This window comes from Erythrolamprus reginae, chromosome 7 (assembly GCF_031021105.1).
Source record: "Erythrolamprus reginae isolate rEryReg1 chromosome 7, rEryReg1.hap1, whole genome shotgun sequence".
Lineage (NCBI taxonomy): Eukaryota > Metazoa > Chordata > Lepidosauria > Squamata > Dipsadidae > Erythrolamprus > Erythrolamprus reginae.
Genome location: NC_091956.1, coordinates 70,670,369 through 70,691,137, shown reverse-complemented (window position 1 = coordinate 70,691,137; position 20,769 = coordinate 70,670,369).

Sequence of the window (20,769 nt, the reverse complement as noted above, 5' to 3'; positions counted from 1 at the left end):
TTCAGCGATATGTTCTTTTACGTTGCTAGTACCTTACTATGAAAGGTGCCCTTGGGCCATTTATAGCTGAATGTAGTTGAGCAGAAGAAGCTCAACTGAAGCAGCTTTTACAGACTGTGATAGAATTCGTCACATTCACCGATTCTGCATTCACTTTGCACAGCTCCTTGGGTTAGAACTTAGCCTTTCCTCTGAACTTCAATCCTAAAATGGTAAAACACGAGTAATTACAGCTATATTATTTAATGGAGTGAAAAATAGGAGGATGTTACACCAACACTCCGCAGTCTGCATTGGTTGCCGATCAGTTTCCGGTCACAATTCAAAGTGTTGGTTATGACCTATGAAGCCCTTCATGGCATCGGACCAGAATATCTGTGAGACATGAGTGACAGGGAAGAGGAGAGTGTGGCAGACAGCTCAGAAGGAGATCAATTATCTAGCTCCTCCTTGGATTCAGAACAAGAGTTAATGATACAGCCACACATGCGGAGAGCGATGCATAGGCAGCAACAACTGAGAGATTATTATCAAAGAAAATGAGGCCACCTGTGGTTGGATGGGGCTGTGGTAATTAGTGAGGCTGCTATAAATAGCAGCCTGTGGGTTTGGCCATTGTGGAGGATTATCTGATCGGTGTGTTTGGTGCCTGCCTTGCTGACTTTGACCTTTGCTGATTTTTTCCACGCTTTGAAACTAAACCGGAGCAAAGTGTGTTTCACTTTGTGAAAGAAGAAGGACTGTGAATTGCCTCACAGCTGCAAGCTAAGTATCTCAGAACTGATAAGGGACTTGTACGAATTACCAGTTTGTTTGGAGACGAGTGCTCTTTGCTATACAAAAAGAGTGCTTAGTTTATTTGAATTTCCGGTATAAAGAACATTGTTTTGAATTTTCAAACATGTGTGTGTCTGAAATTTGTATCTGTGAATTTTCGGGAGGATTCTACCAGAGAGCTCAACAGAACAATATCCAAACAAACTACTTCCTAACCCTCCCAGCAAATTTGGGAAATGTAATTTTTTTTCTATTAGTAAATGCTATTCTCATAATGAACAGACAGAATTAGATTTCATTCAACTGAAGCATTGACTGTAACTTCTATTCTACTACTTTTTCTCATCATTCCTATCACCCATTTCCTCCCATGTTGACTGTATGACTGTAACTTGTTGCTTATATCCTAAGATTTTTATTAATATTGTTTCTTCATTGCTTATTTGACCCCTATGACAATCATTAAGTGTTGTATCACATGATTCTTGACAAATGTATATTTTATTTTATGTACGTTGAGAGCATATGCACCAAGACAAATTCCTTGTGTGTCCAATCACACTTGGCCAATAAAAATTCTATTCTATTCTATCTATATGTATACACACACACACAAACACAGACAGACACACAAAACCTAAGGAAGTATTGAAGCCCCTTCCGTAAATATATATGTCACAGTTCTCACTGTGTACATCAAATTAAATATGCAGTAAACTTGCCTATGATGTATATTAATATTACAACTTTGAAATATTCTGGAAGCTTGAGTCTGTCTATTGCATTAAAATAAAGCCCTTTGCTTGAAAAGTGTGAAAAACCTATACCAGCCCCACTCACAGCACCCACATTCCCCCTAGGACCTATTTTAAAAACAGAAGGGAAAAAAAGTATGACACAAAAGATGGTTTTCATAATTATTCCACTCCAAAAGTACTCCAAAGCTTGGGGGGGGAACACAGTTTTTGTTCCTCCTGTTTTTAGAAGTCATTTGGATATCTCTGCATCAAGGCAGTGACAGAATGAAGCTAAATGGCTTGGGGAAAAGAAGCCTTCATTCGGAAGAAGTTCTTAAATACTTGTTGTCTATGTATTGATACGCCTGGATGCATTATTAATGGAGCCTGCAGCTTCACCCGGTGGTGCTCGGATGATTCAGACATTTAGTAGGAGCTACTTCTGTGAAGTATTGCACAGAATAATGACAGTGGCTGTCTTAAATGGAACAAATGACTGTAGAGGCTCTTGGGAGACTCCAAGCAAGCTCATGCTTCCCCAGCAAAAACAGGCAAGCACCATCTGGTGTAGAAAAGGGCCACTGGAAGCCTGGCTGGTTAATCATTCAAGACGACAGGAATCGTTAGTTCAGTGATGGCGAACCTATGGCACAGGTGCCACAGGTGGCACGCGGAGCCATATTTGCTGGCATGCGAGCTGTTGCCCTAGCTCAGGTCCAACATACATGTGTGTGCTGGCCATCTGATTTTTGACTTGCAAAGAGGGTGTTTTTGGCATCCAAAGAGCCTCTGGGGGGATGGGGAAGGGCATTTTTACTCTCCCCTGGCTCCAGGGAAGCCTTGGAGCCTGGGGAGGGAGAAACCCAAGCCTACTTGGCCCAACACTCTCTCTACATGGGGCTTCCTTTGAAAAGTGTTCCGAAACTTCAGTTCGTGCAGAACGCAGCCGCGAGAGCCATCATGGGGCTTCCAAGATCTGCCCACGTTTCGCCAACACTCCGCAGCATGCACTGGCTGCCGATCAGTTTCCGGTCACAATTCAAAGTGTTGGTTATGACCTATAAAACCCTACATGGCATCGGACCAGAATATCTCCGAGACCGCCTTCTACCGCACGAATCCCAGCGACCGATTAGGTCCCACAGAGTTGGCCTTCTCCAGGTCCCATCAACCAAACAATGTCATCTGGTGGGACCCAGAGGAAGAGCCTTCTCTGTGGTGGTCCTGGCCCTCTGGAATCAACTCCCTTCAGAGATTCGAACAGCCCCCACCCTCCTCGCCTTCCATAAAATGCTGAAGACCCACCTTTGTCGCCAGGCGTAGGGATAATAACCACCTTCTCCCCCCTTTTTATTATGTTTTCGGCCTTATTGTATGATGGATTAGGTTGAATGTGTATGATTGTATAGTTAGGGATTTTACTATGTTGTTAATGTTTTTTAAATTGATTTAACTTTTCTACTATTAGATTTGTAATGTATTGTATCACTGTTATGTTGTGAGCCGCCTCGAGTCTTCGGAGAGGGGTGGCATACAAATCTAATAAACTATAAACTATAACAGAAATTGGGAAACAGGCCGTTTCTGGCTTTCAGAGGAACTCCGGGGGAAAGCTGTTTTCGCCCTCCTCAGGCATTGAATTATGGTTGTGGACACTCACGCATGCACGATAGCATTCATGCATGCTCTTTCGGCACACGAGCAAAAAAAGGTTCACCACCACTACCTTAGTTCCTTGAAGACTGTGCTGTCCCGTTCTTTCTCTGAGTGCTTTTTCTCCCCCTAATGGACAATTTAAAGCATTACATACAAGCGTATATCCCAACATTCCCTAAAGAATTGGGTTTAAACTGCTGGGAAGACGGGAGAAAACTGTACTAAAACTGGAAAACAATTGCCATTAAGATTGTAGTCACAAGGTACGAGTCTTCGGAGAGGGGCAGCATACAAATCTAATAAATTATTATTATTATTATTATTATTATTATTATTAATAGAATAGAATAGAATAGAATAGAATAGAATAGAATAGAATAGAATTTTTATTGGCCAAGTGTGGTTGGACACACAAGGAATTTGTCTTGGTGCATATGCTCTCAGCGTACATAAAGTAAAATATACATTTGTCAAGAATCGCGTGGTACAACACTTAATGATTGTCATAGGGGTCAAATAAGCAATGAAGAAGCAATATTAATAAAAATCTTAGGATAAACGCAACAAGTTACAGTCATACAGTCAACATGGGAGGAAATGGGTGAAAGGAATGATGAGAAAAACTAATAGAATAGAAGTGCAGATTTAGTAGAAAGTCTGACAGTGTTGAGGGAATTATTTGTTTAGTAGAGCGATGGCGTTCGGAAAAAAACTGTTCTTGTGTCTAGTTGTCTTGGTGTGCAGTGCTCTGTAGCGACATTTTGAGGGTAGGAGTTGAAACAATTTGTGTCCAGGATGTGAGGGGTCAGTAAATATTTTCCCAGCCCTGTTTTTATTATTATTATTATTACAAGAAAAGTCACAAACTAAGAAAGGAAGAAATGATTTAATGTGACTTAGATCATGCTAATAAGAGGATATCTGCAGTATATGTATCAATGCTTCAGTTCTGATGGGGAACCAAGGGACCACTTTCATCTCCTCTTAAGGAGTATTTGACAGACTTCTCCATCTGTTCCAGGCACTCACAACCAAGCTTTGACGCAAATTCTGGAAGCACAAAAAGACAGGCAGATCCATTTCTATGATTATTGCTTGTAACCCGATAGCTTGTGTATCTGTTAGAGTAACAGCACCTTTGTATGTACCATACAGTAGTTTAACAGAATCGAATCAACAAAAAATTAAGTAACTTTTGTCTAAAATGTTTCTACTAAAATGCATTTGGCTTTTGCAGTGTTATCTTTGTTAGACTTTAAGGTGCAACAGGACTCTCTCATTTTTTGCTGGACCAGTTTATTTTAGAAAAATAGAGTTATCAGTTATCACAAAGAGTTATCAGATTTCAAACACTGGATGTAGATGTAAGGAGGAGATAATAACTCATATTCAGAAGCTAAGTGCTAAATTGCCAGTGTTAAGTTGTTGATGCTACCTTCTTCCTCCCCCCCGCCCCCCCCGAACACAAAATGATGTTCAAGAAGTCAAAGAATAGGTGATTTTTCTGGACTTTCTGTCTCCTTATCTTTCCAGAATTCATATCACATATCACATATCACACATCACATATATCATATAACATATATCATATATCATATATTATCTCTGTCTCATCAACTGCATTATATCAACTAACCATTTAAAAATTCATCCTAGAACAAAATCAGCTGCAATAATTTTTCAGAATAAATTTAATTTTTGGAGCTATGTAGTATCTATGTCTGCATTTAGAAAAATGAATCTCATTATATTTTATATGTTCCATTAATATGGAAAACCCTGTTTCATTTATAGAGAAGCCAAAATTATTAGGTTTGGATTATTACAGATAAAGGAAATATTTGATAGAAAGATTCAAATGAAAAACCCAGTCAATCACATTGAACCATTAGGATGGGTCATGTCATGCCTATAAGAACAATTGTTCTGGTGATAACATAGTGGAAAGTGTTTAAGTATGTCCTCTTACTAAATTAAAATTAATGCTCTGAATAATTCTAGAGTGTGAAACAATAGCATTTTAACTTCCTTTCCCCATTTCTGGCATCATTCATTTATTCTGATTTACCATCGATTTGTAGCCCTTAATTATGCAATAAATATGATTATTCAGTCACCCTCTTGGGAAAACATTTTAAACATAAAGGTGAGTGGTCAATAAAAATGTTGCCATAGTACATGTTCTTTCACTTTAAATGAAAGAAACGAGATTTTTATACAGAAAGAGCAGGTACATTTTAAGCATATCTTTAAAAAGTTTGAAGCAAGAGCTGTGAAACGAACCACAAATGAGAAACATCAAAAGTAACTTCAATTTTTTAAAATATTACAGTGATGAATCAGAGGCCAAATTAACAAGTAAAGGAATCCACCTATAATGAAATCTTTTTTTCCAACATAACACTTCATTATAAAGGGAATTTTTCTATAATAGTAGCAAGTGTAATTACATTTTTATATATAATTAGGACATTATTATCATTTCGCCATATCAAAGTTCATTATAAGACATCTCCAATGCATTTTTCATAGAGCAAAAATAAAAAGAGAACAGGGGTCCTTCAATTAGACTCGGATAAGGACATCCACAGAGACTGAAGGAGGCTGATCAAACAACTTAGCCCAAAAGGGACCAGGTAGTGCTGCTCACTGCTTTTAAGGTACAGAGAAGTTGCATTTTCACATTCCCTGCTTGGTTATTAATTATATCTTTCACTTCGCTCATACTTTAGTCCATTCTTTGGAATAAAATTATATATCAAAAGTTGTCTGGAAGTAAAAACACTGGCGCAGCAATTTATTAACTTTGAAACAGGAAATGGAGATACATATTTTCTTCCTTTTTTTGTGTGTGACTTTCTGTCTTTCTTGCTTTTGGTCAGTTATTCTTAAAAGAAATGTCATAAAGTTATTCTCCTGTTGATATAGATATACATTGGGTAGTCTGAACTTACTTTATTTTATAGATTATTTTGCAGACATAAAAACAATTTATGAAATACATGAAAAGACCAAACCAACAAGCATAGATTAGAAGACAAATAATTGCTATCATAGGCATGAAAGGGGGGTTGAAAGAAAGGATCGTGTCCCCTAATTATGAAAAGAAAAATCCAGCAACTTTTCTCTGACTTTCAAACCCTGCATATGATGACAGTTCTATCATTAATGCATCTGTGTTGCATACTTACAATATTGTCTGTCTTTCTTTCTTTCTTTCTTTCTTTCTTTCTTTCTTTCTTTCTTTTCTTTCTTCTGATCCTTGATCCTTCAGTCTAGCTTTCATGGCATCCTCACTGGCCATCTTTCTCTTCCCCAAGATATTATTCATTCATTCATTCTCTATTAGTGAGTAAATGATATCTGTGATATCCGTCTATCAGTTATTTTAGCCAATGATGGTGGACAGAAGATTTTCCTACTGATGATGGAAGATTTTCATAGAAGTAACTTCGGGGCTCTTAAGGAGTATCTGTAGAAAAAATTGTCCATCTGGTAGGGTGCTATACAAAGAAATGTAATCTTTGCACCTCAGTTTTTATAGAAAGCCCCTGGAGGTTTCACCATTCATCCCATCTTCTGAATTATTAAGGAACAACAGGAACCCGTTGGCTCATGGTAGTCATGACATTATTATCCCATTCTACAGGCACAAAGAAATCAATTAGACTGTGCCAATCAGTAGAGTTTTAAGTCAAATGCTCCTTTACTGCTGTCTCTGCGGTGAATCCTTGATGACTTTCATATGTGTTATCCTATCCTGAATAAATTTTCTATCAGATAGGATAGCTTGTATTTGTTTGATTTGATTTGCTTGACTTGATTTTATTGGATTTGTATGCCGCCCCTCTACGTAGACTCGGGCGGCTAACAACAGTAGTAAACAGCATATGACAATCCAATATAAACAGGTAAAAACCCCTATTGTAAAACCAATGTACATACAGATATACCATGCATAAAATTGGAAAGGCCTAGGGGGAAAAAGTATCTCAATTTCCCCATGCCTGGCGGCAGAGGTGGGTTTTAAGAAGCTTACGAAAGGCAAGGAGGGTGGGAGCAATTCTAATCTCTGGGTGATGTTGGTTCCAGAGGGTCGGGGCCGCCACAGAGAAGGCTCTTCCCCTGGGTCCTGCCAAACGACATTGTTTAGTTGACGGGACCCGGAGAAGACCCACTCTGTGGGACCTAACTGGTCGCTGGGATTCGTGCAGCAGAAGGCGGTCCCTGAGATAGTCTGGTCCGATGCCATGAAGGGCTTTATAGGTCATAACCAACACTTTGAATTGTGACCGGAAACTGATCGGCAGCCAGTGCAGACTGCGGAGTGTTGGTGTAACATGGGCATATCTGGAAAAGCCCATGATTGCTCTCGCAGCTGCATTCTGCACGACCTGAAGTTTCTGAACACTTTTCAAAGGTAGCCCCATGTAGAGAGCATTACAGTAGTCGAGCCTCGAGGTGATGAGGGCAGGAGCCATTTGTTGATTTCCTTGTATGACCATTGGCTGGATATTTGTTCCCAGGTTGCCCAAATATGTAACCCTATGCGCAACATCCATCCATCTGAAAGATACTAGTATTAGTAGTGTTTTTGTACTTGATTGCTGGCCTTATGCCCATTACAAAGTTGTGATTTGATTAATTGCATATAAACACAGAAGTAATTATCAATAATTTAGACTCAATGATCTTTTTTTTTCCTAGGAGGTGATAACTAATTTTTGTGAACTCCATGGAAAATGTAAATCCTATCAGTTCCATTAAAACTTAACCGGAATGTCTGCTATCCTTTCGGTCGTTATGTCTTCTCCAAAGTAAATTATGCCATGTTTTATTCGTTACTCTTTTGAGAGTAAAATGAGAGTAAACTATTAAGTTCTCAAGATGAAAGAAAAAAAGTTTACATAGGCATCAACTTTCTACACAGAGGGCTTTATTTTTGAGAAGAACCTGCAATTTAATGAACCTTGTCCCATTAAAAACTAAAATTGACCTAATGTTGTAAACAGTCCTATTAAGAACTTAGTTTTTATGTGGAAGCATCTGTGAATTGGAGGGGAGAATACAAGACAAGAGAATAAAAATCTGTATAAAAATCTCATTTCTTTCATTTAAAGAGAATAAAAGAAGAGATATAGGAATAGAAGAAAGGTATAGGAGATATAGGAGAGCAATAGGACAGGGGTCAGAAGGCACTCTAGTGCACTCGTACTCGCCCCTTACTGACCTCTTAGGAATCTGGATAGGTCAACCATAGATAATCTAAGGGTAAATCAGGAATTTAAAATATGGCACAAAGTGGGAGGTTTTCTGCAGAATACTTGCTTTCTAAAACTTCTATTATTATTTTGTTTTCTTGGAAGTGCCTGATCTTTACCACTAAACCATTTGCATGGTTAAATATGATTTTTCTGAAGAGACGGTGCCTAAGGATAATTCCTTTTTGTGTTCTAACTGTGTACTTTCATTTTTTTCCATCATAAGTACATGTTACCTTAATTTACCTTTTATAATTGTGGTAAAAATGTGTTCTTACTTTGTGAATTATAGGCCAAATTCTAGTGAAAACATTTGATCACTGCAACTTAATAACTGCTGTAGAAAACTGCAATTTATATATTTACCTATTTATCTAGATCTCTATGCATTAAAGTTCTAGTAAATTTTGTTCTTATCCTTGAAGCTTATTGGTTTATACATTATTTCCATTACAACTAAGATGATTCATAAAACCGAAAATGGCAAGTAAAAGTATGTAATAAATTTTAATCTTATATTCTGAAACCAGACAACTCATTTTTTATCTTTTGATCTAATAGTGCCTTTCCAGTCATAAAGAACAAGTATAGAGCAGACTCTTAACATAGCTCCCCATGCAATTAGTCAGGGAAATTAGGCATACACAATAGTAGTAAATGGACCATGCAGGCCATCAAGTTCAACCCCCTGCCCAAGCAGGAACCCTATAGCACACCAGTCAAGTGGCAGTTCAATCTTCTCATAAAAATGTCCAGAGTGTTGGAGTTCACAACGTCCGCTGGTAGGTTGTTCCATTAGTTGATCACTCTGACCCATAGTTCCCTCTAAGCTGAGCAGTGAGCATCATCAACTCAGAGTTTTTCAAACCTGCCCAGAAGCCGAGAGGGAAAGAGTGAGAGGGAAAGAGTGCCGCCCAGTCCCAAAGGGACTGCCGCTCAGACACTATACTTTTCCGCCCACCCCCCCAAAAAATTAGAGGGAACACTGAGTCTGACCATCAGGAAGTTCCTCCTTATCTCCATGTTGAATCTCTCCTTGGTCAGCTTCCAGCCGTTGTTCCTCGTCCGGCCCTCTGGTGCCCTGAAGAATAAAGTGATCCCCTCCTCTCTGTGACATCCCCTTGTATACTTGTAGACTGCTATCATGTCCGCTCTGGCCCTCCTTTTCTCTAGGCTATCCATGCCCAGTTCCCTCAGTCTCTCTTCGTAAGTCTTGGTTTCCAGTCCCTTAATCATCTTGGTTGCTCTTTTTTGCACCTTCTCCAGAGTTTCAATGTCTCTTTTGAAGTGTGGTGACCAGAACTGAATACAGTACTCCAGGTGTGGTCGGACCAGGGCGTAGTAGAGTGGTATTAAGACTTCCCTGGTCTTTGTTCTGTTGGGCTCTCTGGTAGACTTCTCCCAAAAATTCACAGGTACAAATTTCAGACACACACACGTTTGAAAATTCAAAACAATGTTCTTTATAATGAAAAGTCATTTAAACTAAGCCCTCTTTTGATATAGCAAAGTGCACTTGTCTCCAAACAAACTGGTAATTTGTACAAGTCACTTAGCTTGCAGCTGTGAGGCAATTCACAGTCCTTCTTCTTTCACAAAGTGAAACACACTTTGCTCTGGTTTAGTTTCAAAGCGGGGGGAAATCAGCACACAAAAAGTCAAAGTCAGTAAAGCAGTCACGAAATACAAGGATCAGATAATCCTCCACAATGGCCAAACCCACAGGCTGCTATTTATAGCAGCTCACTAATTACCACAGCCCCACCCAACCACAGGTGGCCTCATTTTCTTTGATAATAATCTCTCAGTTGTTGTTGCCTATGCATCGCTCTCCGCTTGCTTGGCTCTATCATTAACTCTTGTTCTGAATCCAAGGAGGAGCTAGATAATTGATCTCTTTCTGAGCTGTCTGCCCCACTCTCCTCCTCCTTGTCACTCATGTCTTCTTGGTCAGAGGAGCCTTCATCAACAGATTCCACCGGGGGCAAAACAGGCCTGCAGCATGTGGATGTCTCCCCACATCCACAGTTCTTGGGGCAGGAGCTGGGCCAGAGCTAACCACAACAGTCTTGGAGTGTATTCCCCTGTTGATGCAGCTTAGGATTGTATTGGCTTTTTTAGCTGCTGCTGCTGCACATTGTTGGCTCATGTTTAGTTGATGATCCACCAAGACTCTGAGGTCTCTTATGCAGTCGCTACTGCTTTACAGTAACTATAGTTACAAACATATGTCTACGTATTTGCCAGGATGCAGAGTTGTCAACCATTTCCTTTAGTCAAGTTATCTGAATCACTAATATTGTTTAGATTAAAGCTATTCATTTACACAGAAATGCTTTGGAATAATTACACCTTAACAACACGAGCTCCTGACAAGAATGGAAGTTAAATTATGAAGCAAACTTCAGCTTTGAAGGAGGGGGGGGGGTTTGTTTCTTTTTTTAAAATGTAATCTGTATTCCCCGGTTTCATCTGCTCATCCGTCCAGCACAATCTGCATCATTATTAAGCACGCCATATTTCTAAAAAAGAAGAAGAAGAATACCCTGAAAAGTAAGACATCTGTGTTATAACATTAATATATTCAAAGGTGTTTTTTTTTTTTACTTTCATCTTGCTAGCATTAACACTATGTAAGTACAATGTAGTCACAACTTTGCTGCATCTGTGAATTACCTCTGGGGGACCTGGAAAAAAGGCACTTAGTAGCAAAAAGAAAAGTGATTCTGGTGGTGGCGATAAAAATAGTCCAGGTATTATGTAAAAATCAGGCTTTTTTATTTATAAACAGAGCCTTTTTGCCTATTGCTGCGGTGCACCTTGATTTCTAATTGCTAGTACAATTTTAAGGTACTGAGGCAAGCCTCCAGCAGTCTGCTGAAGGTGTGTTTGTGCTGTTATGCCCTCTGGCTTGGCTGCCAGCCTATTCCCTTAGATCAGAGCCAGGAGGCAGACGGTTTTCGAATACCGATCACCTCGCCCAGACCTTATCCTTTGAGTTCTCTTTGGCATCTATTCCTTCTGCCAGTTTCCTCTTCTGTTCCTCTCTTTTCTTCTGAAGTTGACAACAAAGACATCCTCAGGGCCCTTCTTAGATGTAAGACCACTCTTGATGTTGTTATAGTGTAGGGTTTTTTGTGTTTTTTTGGTACCCAAAAGTTGTGCTACTTTTCTATTCAGCTAGCACAATATTTGCGCAGCAGAAAATAAAGAGAACCAGAAAACGTTATACAAAATGATGGCTTTTTTTCTTAAATGTGCAATACGTTGGTCATTGGGTTATAAGCTCCTTCTTTCCTTCCTTCCTTCCTTCCTTCCTTCCCTCCCTCCCTCCTTCCTTCCATCCATCCTTCCTTCCTTCCTTCCTTTCTTCTTTCCTTCCTTCCTTCCTTCCCTTCCTCCCTCCCTCCTTCCTTTCTTCTTTCCTTCTTTCCTTCCTTCCTTTTCTTAAATGTGCAATACATTGGTCATTGGGTTATAAGCTCCTTCTTTCCTTCCTTCCTTCCCTCCCTCCCTCCTTCCATCCTTCCTTCCTTCCTTCCTTTCTTCTTTCCTTCTTTCCTTCCTTCCTTTTCTTAAATGTGCAATACGTTGGCCATTGGGTTATAAGCTCCTTCTTTCCTTCCTTCCTTCCTTCCTTCCCTCCCTCCCTCCTTCCATCCTTCCTTCCTTCCTTCCTTTCTTCTTTCCTTCCTTCCTTCCTTCCTTCCTTCTAGAATCTCAAATATATCTTTCATATGCATATGGTCATTGAGTTATAAGCTCCTTCTTTCCTTCCTTCCTTCCTTCCTTCCTTCCTTCTTTCCTTCCTTCCTTCCTTCCTTCTAGAATCTCAAATATATCTTTCATATGCATATTTCTCTCTCTCTCTCTCTCTCTCACACACACACACACACACACATACAGAGAGAGAAAGAGACAATTAAAAAAAACTAGGCTATGTGGCTTATATACTTTAAATTGGCCTGAGCTGCCACTTTTAATTTTAAAAGGCTGGTTGCATGGGATGTGGATGAATATGGAATTACTATGAAGCATAAAACTTTTGAACGATTCCTGTCCTCTGTGATAGTGAGTTTTAAAAAGGAAATCTCCAAAGAGCTAATTAGTAGACAAGTACAGCTCAGACTGAACAAAGCTGAAAAGATAGCAGATAACTAAAAGGACCTGGCCATCCCTGACAAAAATCAAAGCACTGACAGAGAGCTGGCAGTAACCTTGGGCTGCTAACTGACAGGGACAATATAAAAAAAAAAACCTCTGAAAGTGCTAAAGAGTGACAGCCTCACCATAGAGAGCACGAACACGAAGCCGCCACCAAATAAAAGCAACAACAACAAAAAACCAAGAAGAGTTAATCTTCTGACCGATGATACCAATACAATTTATCAATTACAATGTATTCTGGATAATCTGAGTTTCTTTGTGCACCTCCTTCTCAATACAGTGTTGTGACCTGAGACAACGTGCGAAGAGGATGTGACTTTAAATATGATTAGTGAAGAGTTGCTACCTGGTGGTATGAATTAGAGGGCTGATGTTTTTTTCAGTGTGTTTAAGAAGGAACAAAGCGTTTATTTATTTATTTATTCATTCATTCATTCATTCATTTATTAGATTTGTATGCCGCCCCTTTCCGTAGACTCGGGGCGGCTTACAACATAATAAAACAATTCATAACAAATCTAATAATTTACAATTTAAAATTTAAAGTGGTTAAGAAAACCCCATTTTTAAGCAGACATACCTACAAACATACCATACATAAATTATATAGGCCCGGGGCAGATATCTCAATTCCCCCATGCCTGATGACAAAGGTGGGTTTTGAGGAGTTTACGAAAGGCAAGGAGGGTAGGGGCAGTTCTAATCTCTGGGGGGAGCTGGTTCCAGAGAGTCGGGGCCGCCACAGAGAAGGTTCTTCCCCTGGGGCCCGCCAACCGACATTGTTTAGTTGACGGGACCCGGAGAAGGCCCACTCTGTGGGACCTAATCGGTCGCTGGGATTTGTGCAGTAGAAGGTGGTCTCGGAGATATTCTGGTCCGATGCCATGAAGGGCTTTATAGGTCATAACCAACACTTTGAATTGTGACCAGAAATTGATCGGCAACCAATGCAGACTGCAGAGTGTTGGTGTAACATGGGAATTTTTGGGAAAGACCATGACTGCTCTCGCAGCTGCATTCTGCACGATCTGAAGTTTCCAAACACTTTTCAAAGGTAGCCCCATGTAGAGAGCGTTACAGTAGTCGAGCCTCGAGGTGATGAGGGCATGAGTGACTGTGAGCAATGAGTCCTGGTCCAAATAGGGCCGCAACTGGTGCACCAGGCGAACCTGGGCAAACGCCCCCCTCGCCACAGCTGAAAGATGGTTCTCTAATGTGAGCTGTGGATCGAGGAGGACGCCCAAGTTGCGAACCCTCTCTGAGGGGGTCAATGATTCTCCCCCCAGGGTAATGGATAGACAGATGGAATTGTCCTTGGGAGGTAAGACCCACAGCCACTCTGTCTTGTCTGGGTTGAGCTTGAGTTTGTTGACACCCATCCAGGCCCCAACAGCCTCCAGGCACCGGCACATCACTACCACTGCTTTGTTTAAGAAGGAACAAAGCGTTGTAACAAGGATATTCGTAATTTTACTTTTTAAACAGGACAATGCCATGTTTGAGTAAATGAGAGTTTTTCATACAAAGGTAGGAGGCCTGCAGTTTTCCAGATATTAATGAATTATAGCTCTACTAGGCTCAATTATCACCAGTAATTCTCAGCAGGAGTTTCACAGTGATCAGTCCATGAGACTTAAAAAGTTGGCAGGAAAGCGACTGTTGTCTTTGCTTCTCTCCCTACTTTTCCCGATTCCCATAGATAGTGGTGAAGATAGAAAGATACACACATTCTCCCCTTGTGTCCTAATTGCTGTTTCTGCCAACCATGGCAAGAATAGAGAAAAAGGAGACAAGCTGGTTTTCTCTATCAATTCTCTAATCTGGATGGATGGAAGGATGTCATTGCCTTCTACCGCACGAATCCCAGCGGCCAATAAGGTCCCACAGAGTTGGCCTTCTCCGGGTCCCGTCGACCAAACAATGTCGTTTGGCAGGCCCCAGGGGAAGAGCCTTCTCTGTGGTGGCCCCGGCCCTCTGGAATCAACTTTCCCCGGAGATTAGAACGGCCCCCACCCTCCTTGTCTTTTGCAAGTTACTTAAGACCCACCTATATCGCCAGGCATGGGGGAACTAAGACATCTCCCCCAGGCTTATTATATTTCATGTTTGATGTGTATGTGCTGTATGGTTTTTAATTGTTGAGGTTTTTATATATTTTATTATTAGATTTGTTCCATTGTTATACTGTTTTTATTACTGTTGTGAGCCACCCCGAGTCTTCGGAGAGGGACAGCATACAAATGTACTAAATTGAATTGAATTGTTCTGAATTTGTTTGCCATGAATGCCAATGCAGTCACATATGCACACAATGCTTCTGCACAGAAGCATGTGCAGAAATATTCCAGGTGGGTGGGTGGAGCTCCCACTGCCACCGCTACCGTTTCTAAGAACCAGTCCAAATCAGGAGCAACCATCGCTTATGGATGGATAGATGGATAGACAGATAGATAGACAGACAGACGGATGGATGGATGGATGGATGGATGGATTGATGGATGGACAGATGGGTGGATAGACGGATGGATGGACAGACGGATGGATAGACGGATGGATGGATGGATAGATGGGTAGATAGATAGATGACAGATGGGTGGATAGATGGATGGATGGATGGATGGACAGATGGGTGGATGGACAGATGGATGGACAGACGGACGGATAGACGGATGGGTAGATAGGTAGATAGACAGATGACAAATGGGTGGATAGATGGATGGATGGATGGATGGATGGATAGATGGGTAGACAGATGGACAGGTGGATGGATGGACAGATGGAGGGATAAACAGATAGATGGATAGATGGAAGGACTTTGACCTACTTTTTTCTTCTATTCTCTGGTCACCAAAGGATGTCAGAAGAAAAAGGGAAAGAGAAGGAGGGGATTGGCTCTTTGGTATCATTTTTCCTGGCACCAAAAATATCTGATTTCCTGATGGAGTGCTAGGTAAACAACTCCTTTCTTCCCCACTTCCCCACTTCCTATGGATGGCAGGAGAACCACAGGAAGAGAAGAGGGAAAGAAGGGCTCATTTGATGACAGTTCTCTGATCTCACATAGTGGTCAGTCCATGAGATTGGAAAACTAACAGGAGATGTTAACCTTTATACAGTATTAGTGGGAAATCTTTTTAGCATCAGAAAGTACCCACGTCTCCTTTTTCCTCTTCATACGTCTATCAACAAAATAGCCAGCAAATGTTTGCATTGTTGAGAACAAGCTTCTATAGTATTTACATGAGTTTGCACAATATTAAGCCAGGGTTTTAATGCATGAACTATAAAAAGCACCACAGTCACTGATTGCATGGTGTGTGAACTCCAGCAAATATATCATTTTCAACAATCAATAGTTAAACAACTATGGTTTAAGACAGGGATGTGAACTTAGCTGTTATCTGAACTTTTTGAAAATAAAGCTTTCATTTTTATGGTAGTGGACGAAGATTATTTCAGAAATGTTGCATTTCAGCAACTAGATTAAAAAAAACCCTAGCTTTTCCCATGTAATATGTAGAATTGTTCTGTACACCAGTGATTTTCAACCTTTTTTGAGCCACGGCACATTTTTTACATTTACAAAATCCTTAGGCACACCACCAACCAAAATGACACAAAATGACACTCTAAGACAGTACATATTATACATATTATCTCCCTCTTGTGTGTGTGTGTATACACTCTTGAACCATTTCCAAAACCAGGTGAGGGCTGGGGGGGTTTCCTCTCTTATTCTTTGGGTGCTCTTTATCATATGCTTTAAATCAAAAGTCACTTCTCTCTCTTTTGGTTCTCTCTCTTTCCTTTCATTCTCTGCCTCAATCATTTTCTCATTTATCTTTTTCTCCCCTTTTTTCTCTCATTTCTCTCTCTCTCTCTCTCCCTTCCTCTCCTTCTCTCTCTCTCTCTTGCTTTTTTTCTCTCTCACTCACTGTCTCTCTCTCTTGCTTTCTTTCTCTCTTTCTATCTCTCTTGCTTTCTCTCTCTCACACACACTCTCTTGCTTTCTTTCTCTCTTTCTTGCTTTCTTTCTCTCTTTCTCTCTCCCCCTCTCTCTTTCTCTCTCTCTCTCTTTCTCTCTCTTCCTCTGTGTCTCGTTCTCTTTCTCTCTCTCTCTCACTCTCTTTCTCTCTCTCTTGCTTTCTTTCTCTCTCTCTCTTGCTTTCTTTCTCTCTCTCTCTCTTTCTCTCTTGCTTTCTTTCTCTCTCCCCCTCTCTCTTTCTCTCTCTCTCTCTTTTTCTCTCTCCCTCTGTGTCTCATTCTCTTTCTTTCTCTCTCTCTCACTCTCTTTCTCTCTCTCTTGCTTTCTTTCTCTCTTTCTCTCTCTTTATTTCTCTCTCTCTCACACTCTCTTTCTCTCTCTTGCTTTCTTTCTCTTTCTCTCTCCCCTCTTGCGGCACACCTGACCATGTTCCGCGGCACACTGGTTGAGAAACACTGCTCTACACAACTCATCTACTTCCTCAAAATGCACAACTTTATCTTTTCCTTTATGAACAATTCCCCTCTTGAGGAACCCTTCTTAAGAAATGTCAGTAGGTTTTTTGGTTTTTATGGACTTGGCATTTCTCTGTCCCTACAAAAAGTCTCCAAGGATTAGATGACAGAAGAATAGAATTGGCTGTCAGTAACATCTTCCATATTTCAGCTGAAACTTTGGGAATCACCGTTTGGTTTCTATCAATAAATGGAAAATAGAATTGAATTAACTATTGGTGCAAACTCTTAAACTATCTTTATCAGCTGTCTATCAGTTTGGAATGCCAACAAATGATGGACATGACTGTGATTATGTGATACTTCAGAAGAAGCCACATTTTTTTTGTAGGAAAAATAATTTCTCTTATGGCAATGAATGGACTAGTCTCAACTCAAATTCATAGTTCTAACCCAGAAGGAATAAATAATCCCCCCCCCCGAGTTTTTTCTTTCATGTTACTGTATGTAGAAATATATTTTTCAAACCTTTAGGAATTAGATAGTAGGATAAAACAGCATATTTTCAAACAAAAGAAATCAGCACCAAAATGTACTATCAGTGTTGTAAATCCAGAAAACTCAACATTAAATGTCATATAAAAAGTGTTTTAAAATCTGTTAACAGGTGGGGGGGGGGGAATAGGAGAGAAATATGAAATAAGATGCTTAAACGTGAGTAATAAATAGTGTTACCCATTTTTCCTGATAAGTTTTGTTACTTTATTTACTTTAGCCTTTGTGTAAGAAATTAGGATTGAAAAACAAATCCAGTCTTCACAAAGGCAGGGAATCTGTTTTTCTACATGTTCTTCTACATATGGTGAACTAAAACTCTGGGATTTAAGGTTCAGTGGTTAACCACTACTACTCTACAAGGTTTACTTAAACCTTCCCCTGCAAAAAATGTAAAAATGCAGATACCTACTTCTGCTCTTTGTTTTGTTCTAGAAATATTTTCCCTTTTGTAACATCACCCTGTGAAGTTTCCGAAAGATGCCCTAATTAATTCATGAGCCATGAGCCAAGGTTTTTTTTAAAAAAAAACAGTCATTGATTAGGAGCGACATCCTGGCAATACTCTGATGATGTCAGAACTGACCTCACATAGGTTACGGGCCCCTATGACTCTCTCACTTCTAAGCAGTGGAAGTGATGTGCCGGTGTCTGGAGGCTGTTGGGGTCTGGATGGGTGTCAACAGATTCAAGCTCAACCCTGATAAGATGGAGTGGCTGTGGGTTTTGCCTCCCAAGGACAATTCTATCTGTCCGTCCATCACCCTGGGGGGGGGAATTATTGACCCCCTCGGAGAGGGTCCGCAACTTGGGCGTCCTCCTCAATCCACAGCTCATATTAGAGAAACATCTTTCAGCTGTGGCGAGGGGGGCGTTTGCCCAGGTTCGCCTGGTGCACCAGTTGCGGCCCTACTTGGACCGGGAGTCACTGCTCACAGTCACTCATGACCTCATCACCTCAAGGTTCGACTACTGTAACACTCTCTACATGGGGCTACCTTTGAAGAGTGTTCGGAAACTTCAGATCATGCAGAATGCATCTGCAAGAGCAATCATGGGCTTCCCTAGGTATGCCCATGTTACACCAACACTCCGCAGTCTGCATTGGTTGCCGATCAGTTTCCGGTCGCAATTCAAAGTGTTGGTTATGACCTATAAAACCCTTCAGGGCACTGGACCAGAATATCTTCGAGACCGCCTTCTGCCGCACAAATCCCAGCGGCTTGTTAAGTCCCACAGAGTTGGCGTTCTCCAGGTCCCGTCGACTAAACAATGTTGGCTGACGGGACCCAGGGGAAGAGCCTTCTCTGTGGTGGCCCCGACCCTCTGGAACCAGCTCTCATAAATCAAAAATTCATTTTGGTTTTTTAAAAAGTCCATAAGGAGATTCCAATCAACGGGTGTAGGTTGTACTTATCTTTGCTACCAGTTTGGAACTGTGAATGCACACACGTGGGGCTTCTGCACATGTGCAGATTGTCTGTGATGGCATCCAGGTGTGTGGGAGGAGCCTCCTGCTGCCACAGCTACTGGTTCACTCAAACCGGGGTGAACCAATAGCAACTCATCACTGAACTGTTCCCTTTTCTCTGTCAATTTAGCCATCTCACAAAGTTCTATTGTATATACCAACTAATGTTCCACTGTGGTCAGTACCAAATCTTTCCATCTTTGTGGACACAATAATCACTATTTATCACATACAAAAATAAGGTTCCCTACTTTTTCCACTTGTTTGTCATCAATCCCCAAAGAAACACCTGTGGTCTCAATTGTATATTAACCTTTAAAACCATTTTAAATCAGTGTTTGTATTTTAATTCAGAATTTTCTAGCTTTTTACCTACCTGCCAAACATGATAAAATGCTCCTTCTTGTTATTCAGCTTTTCAACATAAATTTGAAGTGTCTTCATAGATTCTAGATAAAAATTTATTAATCATCAGATATTCTCCCCCTAAAACCTTACGATTACTAAAAAAAGGGGCAGTATCTCAGTATGTGTAATGAATTTTTATTTTGTATGTACTTATGTAGTCTGATAAGCATATTTTATAAATCAAAAAAACGAGGCATACAATTGTATATAGTGCAGTCAAAGAGAATGTGTTATGAAAGCATACACTTAACGGGGTCTAATTCAAAGACCAAATTCCCACAGCTTACCACGGGAAATATGAAATGAAAGGGGTAATGCTAAACCAGACACATTTAAAAGTCCAGCACTTTCCCCCCTATTCCTAGAAAGTGTTTATCCCAGCGAAAAAATAAAAATAAAAATAATGGGCTAAATTTATCCCTGGCAGTATAGTCAATGAAGTAACAATACGAATGAAAATAGCCCACCTTTGCTATAATCAATATTTCTTTGTCACAGCAACTCTGATCTAATACTTTGAAAGCATATTTCTTATAGGCCACCGGTTGAATAATGGAATACAAAGTCATGAGTGATTATCTCTTGCATCTATTCCTGAAATTTTATCAATCCATTAATCTAGTTCACAAATACCCTTGGAGTTTTTATTAGTAGAAACTTAACAGCAATTTTTCTCAGTCAGGCTGATCTGACCATTAGGAAATACGCGACAGTCGAATGGACTCAACGTTTTGCTAACCTCAGATTCTCCTTCCCCAAGTTGCTACGGCCTTTTTATTATCCTGGTTCATTGCAAGTCAGCCAATGTTTAGACTGGATTTGGCATTTTCATCCATCTATCAAGCCATTCACAGGGACCTGGGGCAGGTAGATGTTGTTGGATGGTGTTAAATTATCGTTACAGGATTTAAGCTGCCTTCTGCAATTGACTGATGGTGAGTTTGTCAATGCTGATGGTGTTTAAATCGTGTTCCAGATGCTTTTGGTACTGCACTCAAGGCATTTATTATTATTATTACTACTACTATAGAAACATAGAAGACTGACGGCAGAAAAAGACCTCATGGTCCATCTAGTCTGCCCTTATACTATTTCCTGTATTTTATCTTACAATGGATATATGTTTATCCCAGGCATGTTTAAATTCAGTTACTGTGGATTTACCAACCACGTCTGCTGGAAGTTTGTTCCAAGCATCTACTACTCTTTCAGTGAAATAATATTTTCTCACATTGCTTTTGACCTTTCCCCCAACTAACTTCAGATTGTGTCCCCTTGTTCTTGTGTTCACTTTCCT